Source organism: Vicia villosa, unplaced genomic scaffold, assembly GCF_029867415.1.
Source record: "Vicia villosa cultivar HV-30 ecotype Madison, WI unplaced genomic scaffold, Vvil1.0 ctg.000098F_1_1, whole genome shotgun sequence".
In the NCBI taxonomy this organism is placed as follows: domain Eukaryota; kingdom Viridiplantae; phylum Streptophyta; class Magnoliopsida; order Fabales; family Fabaceae; genus Vicia; species Vicia villosa.
Window position 1 is genome coordinate 209,639 of NW_026705010.1, and position 11,148 is coordinate 220,786.

The 11,148-nt window shown below is 35.7% G+C and overlaps 1 long non-coding RNA gene across 9 annotated transcripts; it reads right to left on the reverse strand.

Annotated features, from left to right (window-relative positions):
- Positions 1-280: 280 nt before the first annotated feature.
- LOC131624028 (uncharacterized) lies at positions 281-3,908 on the reverse strand. 9 transcript variants are annotated; one of them, XR_009290427.1, is made up of 4 exons: positions 2,904-3,908; positions 2,663-2,760; positions 1,754-2,545; positions 288-1,655 (listed from the first exon to the last, which is right to left on the reverse strand). It is a non-coding gene; the product is annotated as an uncharacterized LOC131624028 (long non-coding RNA). The 9 variants fall into 9 exon arrangements; XR_009290425.1 differs by having other exon boundaries at positions 281-1,655; positions 1,754-1,993; positions 2,078-3,908; XR_009290424.1 differs by having other exon boundaries at positions 283-1,655; positions 1,754-1,929; positions 2,078-3,908.
- Between the last annotated feature and the right edge of the window lie 7,240 nt (positions 3,909-11,148).

Consider the following 11,148-nt stretch of genomic DNA (forward strand, 5'->3'; position numbering starts at 1 on the left):
CCACTGTTTAGGAATTGAAACAATGCCTGTACATCGTCAGCATAGTCTGTTCAAAAGCATATTGTATGAGTTACAGTATCATTTTCGTCATCCTCCCTCAAAAGGCATACAACTTTGCAGGAGTATAATAAAGACACAAATTGAAAAGAGTGATAGCGAAATAATTTATTCAAGACAAACATATGCAATGCACTAATGATGATTATTAAAACAGATAATGTCTATCATAAGTCGAATGTTTAGACAAACAGAATAGAAATTGCAAATGAAAGTAAATCTAATGATCTAAAAAGTTCATCCTTCTAGACATTTATCGATCTTGTCGTGATTAGGCATGGGAACGGTGATCACTACAGGAGTCTTAGGATGATTGAATTCAATTTCACCAGCACCGATCATGTCTTGAATCTTGTTTCTCAAAGTCCAGCAATTGTCGGTGTCATGTCCAGGGCTAATGGAATGATACGCACATCTCGCGTTGGGGTTATAGCGAGGAGAGGAAGTGTTGGGATTCACGGGAGGATCCTTTACAATAATCAAGTTTGCTTTCAGCAGATATTGTAATGCCCGAGCCAGTGACAAATTGATCTTTGTGAACTAACGCTTAGGTGCATCTGACTCGCGTCCTTGTTGTGGAACTGGTGTGAAGGTCAGGATTGTCCCCACATATTGGTTGTGTTCATTGCGACCTTTCTGATTGTACACAACATTAGCCACATGAGATTTCTCAGGTAAGTGGAAGTCAATGGTCTTGCCTTCGATTAGATCTTGGATCTTATTCTTCAATAGCCAGCAATCATTAGTGTCATGTCCAATGTTGTCGGAGTGATAAGCACATCTTGCATTAGGATTATACTAATGAGACAAAGTGTTAGGATTCCGAGGAGGATCCCTCAAAGTAACTAGCCCTTTTTTCAGCATCTGTTGCAACGCTTCAGCCAAAGTCATGTTGATCTTTGTGAATTGTCTTTTAGGCGCGTTATGTTTACGTTGTGGTTGTGATGCTGGTGTGGAGATCAGAATTCCCCCAGCCTGTTGGTTGCGTCACTAGTAGAAAAAACACTTGTTAAGTCGGTTAAAAATGACTTCTTAAGACGGTTTCGAGCCTGACCTAAGAATTACCGACATAAGAAGCTTTGACTTCTTAAGTCGGATTTGGACCTGACATAAGAAACTTTTATTAGGTCGGTTAAAAGATAACCGGCTTAAGAAGTCTAGGCTTTCAAAAAGATCTGAAACCATTTATAACTGACCTAAAAAGTTGGGATTTTTTTTAAAATAATTTTTTTATCGTAAAAATATATTTTGTCATATCAAATATTCTGCAAAATGTATATCCAAATATGACAAGTAATAAAAAAGGTACTGTAAATAATTGCCTAAAGATCATAGCTAGAAACAAATCATAAAGAAGTAAGGCCAAATTAAATGTCACAAAGTCGAAATTCATTATCCTTAACACAACTAACTATTTGTTACACAGAAGAAACTAAATAGTACAAATTTGACAGCTAATATTTTTAAAATAGAACATCATTATTTAATATTTTATAGACTAAGCATAGAAAAATAGATGTTGGTTTTCAAGAGTATTTACTTAGAAGCTTCCAGGTATGATAGAATTTTTGTTCTTACTATGAAATCAACTTGGATTCCTACAACAAGCAAGAATATATCATTAAAATAAAATGGCATTATTTAATATTTTATATAAAGCATAGAAAAATAGATGATAGTTTTCAAAAGTATCTACCTAGTAGTTTCCAGGTATGATAGAGTTTTTGTTCCTGCTATGAAATCAACTTGGGCAGAGGGTATATCCTTACACATATCAACATCTTTAGTTGGAAATTGAGCATATATGAGACCAATAGCCTAAGCTTCCATTACACTTCTTGTAGCAGCCATTACCAATCACCACGACCGAGACTGAAAACATAGAATTGCTTTTCCCTTAGCTAAGGAGGAATTAAAACTTCCTGATTCACATCTTCTAGTATAGAAAATAGTGATTGAGAACTTTCATAACTATGGTTCTTAATGAAAAAATACAGCAACACAAACCAATACATTTTACCTTGTACTTTCTTTACTTGCATATGAAGTTGCTATATCTTCTCCATATACTGTAGGATAAAATGACTAGAAATAAATTTGTAATCAGCTATGAACCTATTACAGTGGGAGCTGTCAAAATTTTCGCCTTCTTAACATATTCCATGCCATCGAGGAGGAGGAGGATTATCCATGCGATCATCTCTAAAGCTATGAGACTCAGGCCAGATACCTAATAGAGCAAAGAATTATATGACAACAATCACACTTTATGACTATAGTCTCATCAAACACTTTCTTATAGTTATTATAGAGTTGTGTTATACAAAGTAACCAGTGTCTATGATGGCAATGATTGTGCCTCTTCCAGATTAGGCTCTAGAAAGAACACCAGTTACTATATCCTGCTTTACGTGCAAGAAATCCCAGCTTCTTATTGTGTGAAGACTAAGAATCTTATTAGGAATCACGCGGACAACGTCGGGGAAATCTGCATATCAAAAAAATGCAGACATAAAGAGAATTTTCTTAAAACTTATTTTAAAAGTATTATACAATGCTTTGCACATAATGTGACTGGTCTTGCTATGGTTAAGCTACAGAATACCTGCAATGAGCTTAGCTTGAGACTGACTCATAACCGCATCAAATCCAGAAAAGACATATTTATAGGGATACAGGATGGACTTCATAGCAGCCCTTTTGCTGTTAAAAAAATAACTCAATTCCAAATATGTTAGCTTCATGTGTATACAAATAGAAACAAGTTCATTGAAAAGGAACAATGAAACAAAGATGGCTACACTAGAAGAAAACGCTTGTTAAGTCACTTAAAAACGATTTTTTACCAAGTTGAGATGCAATCTCTACAATATTTTCTTGGGATTCCAGATGTGCAAATACACGACATTGTCCTTTGAATTATAATCAAACAGTAAGCGTAAGAAATTGCAAAAACATTCATATCACTACCAAGACAAGCTATGCAAACTAGCATAGATATATACCACTGTCAGCAAGTGTTGATTCCAACATGCTTGAGCCTACAAAGTTGTAACAAGAAACTATCATCCAAACACTTATTCAATAAATCATCAATAACCACCAGAGATTTATTGTCACCAACTCCCACAACTCTCAAGAGTCACTGCCAATTAGAATTTACAACATCAATCAACAAAAACAAAGAATTTTATGAACATATTTTCCATCAATGTCTGAAAAGGATCATGCTTTACTGTGAACTAAGGAAGTTAATACACTAATATATACCCTGGTAACTCTGTTTTTTCTATTACAATTGAGAACTTCAATGGAATAATAATGTTGCAGAACTAGATTTCCTACCGTCTACAATCGATGTTGTCACTACAGTAGTGGGGGTAGGCTATTGGATGGAGATAAAACAAATTGTATTTTAACTTATTCAAACAACTAAAATAAGCAAGATATTAATAAACCAATATGAATACAACCTACACACCTGCGCAATAGTGAACAGGCAAAATAAGGTATCCGAGATGAAGACATTAGGAGAAATATTATCTTCCGACCACTAATTCTTTGCACATGAAATCAAATTGAAGTGAGTTATCGACCTGGAGAGGAGATAGCTTAAATCCTAAAAGGAATTTATCCGAGAGAGAGAGACGACATACTCTAAGTTTTAAGGAATTGAACGTTCGATGAGTATTGGGTGCAGGAAAACGTGTTGTTCGATGAGTTTTGGATGCAGGAAAACTTCACTGACGGGGTAGCAGAGAGAGCCCATGAAAGTCGACGGCGTTAGGGTTTGGGTTGGAGAAGAGAAATTCCCAGACAATGAATAATTATTTCTGTTTTTTATTACCTTTTTTGTTACAATTTTATATCAGATTTACTTATTTATTTTATTTTTGACAGTTAATTTGATATAAAACTACTTATTACTTTAATTTATTAGTAGTAAATAAAACTCCTTACGTCAAGTGAGTTACACTTGACTTAATTAATAGATTTTTTAAGTTAATTAGTAAATACAAGTGACTTAAGAAATTTAAAGTAGGACAAAACTTAGGTACAATTCTTTAGGTGTGGTTTTTACTATTTCTCAATGAAAATATGACAAATGTATAATTTCCTTTTACACGTATGCAAATTTCTCCTATTTTCACTCACTAAATAATATTTAAGTATATTTGTCATATTTTCATTGGAAAAGAGTAAGAACTACATATAAAGAATTGTATCTAAGTTTTGTCCTTTAAAGTAATAATATATTTTTTATTTAATATTTGTTAAGTCGGCTTTAAATGCATCCGGCCTAAATAAGTTACAAATATTTACAAAATTGCCACCGTGTGACTTCTTAAGTCAGGTGGCGGGTGAACTGACTTAACAACTTCTGCTAAAAAGGTATTTTTGTACTAGTGCGTTTATCTCGACCTCTCTGGTTGTGCACAACATTAGCCATGTAGGGCTTCTTAGGTGAGTTGAAGTCAATGATCTTGTCGTCAATTAAATCTTGAATCTTGTGCTTCAATTGCCAACAATCTTCTGTATCATGACCAGGACTATTCGAATGATAAGCACGTCTCGCATGGTACTTATACCCAGGAGTGGGATTGGTAGGAAATGAATATGGAGGTAGTAGAGTTATCAAGTTCTGATTGAGCAATTGTTGGAGAACTTGAGATAGCGGTATATGTAACGAAGTAAATGACCGCTTAAGCTTGGATCTCTGATTATCTTGACCACCTCAATGCTTATGTTAATTCTTCTCCTTCTCGATCAGAAGTGCCTTCAATTCTTCTTGCCCCTTGGCCAAGTTAAGGATCAAAGCTTGGAATTCAGCATTCTGAGCTTGGAGATTCTTGACAGATTGTTCGAGATCCATTTTCTCACTGAAATAAACAGCGGAAAGATGAGACACCTGTTTTTATGAAGACCTGTGATGCAATGTTTATGAATGATATGCGGATGCGGATGCAATGTTTTCAAGGAATTAGAAGGTTTTTAACACATATTGAAACAAAAGTGAAAAAAACATTATTATTAATTAAATTATGAACTCATAGGGTCATAATCCTTTAGTTACATCAGAATGAAAAAAGAAATAAATAATAATAAATAAAACAATAAAAGTCTAAATTCCGGGACTTTTGTCTTCCTGACGACGCCTCCTTTTCAGTACCCTGACTTCTTCCTTGTGTGCCTTGATCATTTCTTCCCTTTCTTGAACAAGCCTGGAAATTTCATCCTCCCATGAATTGATCTGATCGGGAGAAACAAAATCTTCAATCTTCCATTTGCGAGAAAAGTAGTCAAGCAAAGTCCCTCGTTCTTTAGCATCTTGTGTCAACACTTCTTTTTCAGCTTCAACCTTTCGTAAGCGTCTCTCGAAGTCATCCCTTTCCCTCTTCATTCGGTTAATAATTGCAATAAGATCTTCATTTGGAGTAGGAACATATGGCTCAAATGCAACTGGGACAACAGGAGGAGCTACTCTTGGTACTATGGGCGTATCAGATGGGTAAGGCATCCCAAATTCCATAACTCGATCATAGACCCATTGGAAGTATGGGTCCCATGGCATGTAGTTTCTCCTTCCTATATCTTTTGCACCAACTTTATTTACTTTCGACCAAGCTTTGATGAAGAGATCTATTTTCTTTGCCTTGTCTGAATCATAGCTGAAATACTCTGCACTAATATACAAGGAACGTGGCTTATCCTTCAAAGCAAAATCAAACTGATGTCGAGCTAGAATGGGATTATAAGTTATTCCTCCACGAACGCCAAAAAGATGTATATTAGGGAATTCTCCACAACTATCAAATAGCAAAGTTTTTTCAAATTCCTTTTGGTACCAGATGATGTCGTCAAAAGAAAGCTTCATAATTCTTTGAGCCCAAGTTAAACCTTCTTCATTCTTTCTTACGGAGAGGGGTAAGTGCGAAATAAACCACTTATGCAAGAGAGGAGAAATCCAAGGACACAACCTTTCCTTTTTGATACTCGGAAATGAATAGAATGTAACAAATCACCAAGTAGAGTAGGAACGAGATTCTTACTGAGGAATATCTTGATAGCAGCCACATCAACAATTTTTTCATAATGGAAAAATAGAACTTGTCCATAAATTAAGAGAGACAAAACAGCTTCCAAAGCATCCATACTTGAAGCTTTAGCAAAAATCTCCGCCTTTTCGTAAAGGAAATCAAGGGGTAGTCCAGAATACTCTTTCTTACTAATCCAAACTTTCTCAATCTCAGATCTTGGCAAGTGTAAGGCAACAACGATGACTTCCCATTTAGGATCTTCTTCTTTACCAGTATAAGGGATTTGATTGAGCACAGGGAGCCCTAGCAAGTATGAGAATTCTTCCAAGGATGGTACCAACTGAAAATCTCTATAAGTGAAGCAATGTAGTAACGAATCATAGAATTGAACCATGGTGTTGAGAAGAACTTCATCCACATTAGATCGCACCAAACTTATAAGCATGTTGAGAGACTCAGTGAATCTGAGCGAACCAGAAATGTTGTCGCAGAAAACCTTCAATGGTGTAGGTACTTTCTTGAAATTGAGGAAGAACGGTTTACGGCCTTTGGTTTCCATATACCAACAACCTACAAAATAATATACGGTTAAAAATCCCCCAATTCCTTGAAACGAGTTAGTCATGCCATGTATGAATGATGCATGTATGCATGATGCACAAACACAAATAAGTCCACACAAATTACACAATTTCCTTAGGCTTGGCTTGCATGGAGTTTAGATCATGTGAGATACCCTTCCCCAAAGGTATTTCTAAGGATAAAGATGACATCAACAACGGGTTCTACCGAGTTACCCAAAATTGTCAGCCCTCCTAAAGCACCCTCGAACATGATACATACATACCATGCAATGATACTTTGAGAAAGAACCTATCTAAGCTGTAGTATCGGGTAGCGACCATGCTCTCAACATACATCAAGAGTAGTCCCCCCACTACGTTCCTAAAAGTCAAGATGGGTTAAAGGTAACTAAAGGTTCTTAAGCTCCAACTCACCCACAGACATCCACACGAACCTCCCTCATACAAGAGAAGCATGCAAACACCAATAGAGGCCTAACTTAAGCGTGAACTCTCATATTGACCAATCCTCCACATACATAAAGGAGGTCGCCATGACTATGCCACTTCCTATCTTAGATGTACTTGAATCCGGGTGTAGGGTTCATCCTTCATTTAATTCCCAAAACAACCCTGAAAAATAAAGCAAGCAAAGCAAACAATAGAAAACATTTAAGTGAATCCTAAGCTTTTAAGGTAACCCCTCTTTTATTCGAAAAATCCCCAGCAGAGTCGCCAGTTCTGTAATACGGTGAACTGACTTTATTTGAAATGTCGCGGTTAAGCAAGAGTCGCCATCGAATTTTATTTTATCCAAATTAAATAGAAAGGCTAAAAGAACAGGAAAAACCTTTTAAATGAAAACTGAGTTCGGGGGGTAATTTATACAAAGGGAAGGTGTAAGGCACCCTTTGTATCCATGGTTATCCATGGGCTCTTAATTGCTTTGCTCTTTGAAACCAAAAGTTTAGAAATGTAGAAGAAGAAGAAACAAGGACTTTAGCTCGTAAATGAGCGTAGCCTTATTGAAGTTTTTTAAGAAGAAGTGTAATAAAAAGATTTTAAACCAGAGCAAAGCAATTAGGGGCAAATTACCTGGTTAGATGAAAAATGTTCTTTTAGCCTTTCAGGGGAATCCATACCATAGGAGGGTAGGGAAGTCCTTTTATTTGGAGGTTAAAGGGTCGTCGAATCATCGTTCGCCACAAGACTGTCCCTGCCATAGAGGGGCAGGTAATCTAAGGGAAAGATCAGAATAGCCATTTACTTTTAGGCAACCGGAGGATACCTCAGCACTTCGTAGGCAACTTCGAGGGACGAGATCATATTAGCGAATCGAAGGCAGCATCATTGGGACCTATGATCTTAAGAATGAACCGAGGGCAACATTGCTGAGGTATCCTCGTATTCGAGGGACTTGGCTATTCTGCACTGAAAAATACAAGGCAACAGGCAACAAGAGAGGTTACCATAAAAGGTGTGTGGGTGCAACAATCACGTGACCATATTCAGTTATATTATCTTGTAATTAGGTGATTCTAGATTCAGTTCGAGGTTATCACTCCCTAGGATTACTAACCACACAGTTTATATATACAGTGTTAAGTGCCTTCAAGGCCACACAATACAACCAGGGAACAGTTACATAATCAGCCATGGGGATGGGGAAAAGGCAATAATAAAAAAACCCCAGTAAAGCAATAAGGGTTGACATAAGTAATAATAAAAGGAAGAATTAAAACAAATCAGGTTTTAGGGTTACCGACTAATCGAGCTTTGATCGGCTGGCTAACCCTGAAAATTGGAAAAGGAAAAAGAAACAGAAGGGTGAGTGTAGGAGAAGTTCAATGGCATTTAAGAGTAAACCCTAAAGAGGCAAAAAACAAATATTTAAATAAGTATAGAATCAGGACTTAGCTTTTGATCTGATATGGCTCGTAGTCGGACGAACCCTGATTGTAACCCTGAAAAACTGCACAAAGAAACAAGAATTTTTTCAGTGTAGGAATGATCTAATAATAAACCTCACAAACCCTAATCAGAGCACAAATTAACCATGATTAATAGAATAATAAACTAATTGAAATAATACCAAGGTTAACGGAGAAAAATCGAGAATTCGAATCAATATATCAATTAAATAATTATTGGATGTAATCCTAATTATTTAATTGATAAAAAAAGTTTATTTGAAAATAATAGTGAATTTTAAATAATAATAATAATAATAATAAAACAATTATGAATAAAATTGTGAAAACTCAAACTTTCGATAAAACAAAATAATTATAAATTGTTATATTAAAATTATAACAAGTTAAATAAGAGATATAAATAATAATAACTAAAAGAGAAATAAGAAAATAAAAAATAAAAAAACATTGATGTAATAAAAAAGTAACAAAAATTATAAGAAACTTAGCTTTGATTGGGCGTGATAAGCTGGGAAGGACTATGGTACGTCTGCGTCTTCAGGGGCGTAGGATCTGATTCCATGAAGATCCCGTGGTTGTTGCCTGAGGGTCCATCGCAAGCCCTCGTATACTCGGCGCACTGGATCTGTAACGAAGTGTCATCAAAGAAGAAAAGAAAATAAAACAAACGCTATAGGGCGGAATCGAACCCGCGTCCCTACGCGTTAGAGCCTTGAAACGCTACCTTTACCACTAAGCCAGTTCCCATTCGCTGTTAATAATACGAAAGCAAGCATAAATATATAAAACGCATTTAACTCAAGCATTCAAAAAGCAGATTGCGCGCCCAGTAGTTGTCTTCTTCGTGAAGACTTTGCCCTTCTTTTTTTTGCTACGAATCAGCTATCATCTAGCTGCGAATGCATCCATAGCTAGTTCCTGCAAAATTGAAACTCACCAAATACAACATATAAATGTCAAAGAATCATACAGTTCAATTGCAAATTTTGTTCTGAGCGCGATAGGGTCCTTAATTTGGTCCAATTTTGTCTCTATTCTTGGTTCCCAATTTAGAGCTTGAAAACCCTATCCATGGTATACCATCATATATGCATCTAAACTTCAATCAATCGGTACCAATAGCTTGCAAAAACCACGATAAACAATATTATGCAAACAAATTTAATTCATGATGAGCAAAATATCAAAATCGAAGGTCACGAAAACAAGAGCAAACCATATTCTATAGGTCACGATTATGGACGCTTTGGGCCTTGATAGTGATTGGGAGAAGATCAAGAATGCTTCCAGAATATGTTTGAACCTTCAAAGGTCTCTGAATCCCCTCCAATCTCTCAAACCGATTTCAACCTTTCTTGAATCCCCTATAAAAAAAAATCTCCTTTGCACTTGGTGATGTTTTCGCTTATATATGGAGTAGAATAGGTTAACAAATTATGGATGAATCTTCATTGAATTAAGAATTGAATTTGATGGAAATTTGATTTTTATTCTTTCTAAAATTGACCAAATCTTGATCTCTTTCACCAATATATTCTTTGCACGAATTTGGCTCCTAATATTAGGTATTTTGATCATTGATTCTGATTTAAAACCAAACAAATCAAATCCTTTGAATATTTTCAAAATTATTTGATTGATATTACATTTTTAATGAATTAAATTCAATAAAAAAATCAAATATTAATAAAAAATTCGTTGCTTTGGATATGGACCTCCTTGATAAAGTTGATACCTCAGACGGTTCCAGAACGATCTAACATTGAAGATCTAAAGTCGATACCTCAGACGGTTCAAGAATGATCTAACATCAAAGATCTAAAGCTGATACCTCAGACGGTTCCAGAACGATCTAACATTGCAGATCTAAAGTTGATACCTCAGACGGTTCCAGAACGATCTAACATTGCAGATCTAAAGTTGATACCTCAGACGGTTCCACAATGATCAACTTTCAAAATCTAAAGCAGGAAAAACTTTGGACAAGTTCCGTAGCAATCATCCTCCTAGACTTAAAGAGGTAACCTTGGACGGTTCCGAAACAGTCAACACAAAGACTTTCAAATCCTTCATCAAGATATAATCAATGGATTCATTCTGATGAACAAACCATCAACCCATTTACCAGGTGGCATCTAAAAGCCCATCTCAGGTAATGTTCCAATCTGCCAACAACATTTCGCAGACGACATTCAAATGCAACTTCCAACATCTCTTCTGATCAAGGTAAGTGCAAATTTTCAGGGCATCTAAATATTCAATCATCTTCTACCTTCAGATTTCAGACAATCTCTTCAGGTTTAAGAAGATTGAATAGGGGCAACTGTTATACCCCAAAATTTGCCCGCATCTTTTTTCAAGAAAACTCCAATCTGAAAATTAAGAGTCTCATATAGTCATGGATTTTTATTTCAACAAATATCCTGACATATGAAATACTTAGTTTTTAGAATTTTTCTTATACAGTAATTTGGCTTGCAGTTGAATTTATTCTTACGCAAACGCCAAATACTGTTTATTACTTCACACATGCTATTTATTTATTTACTTACAGAT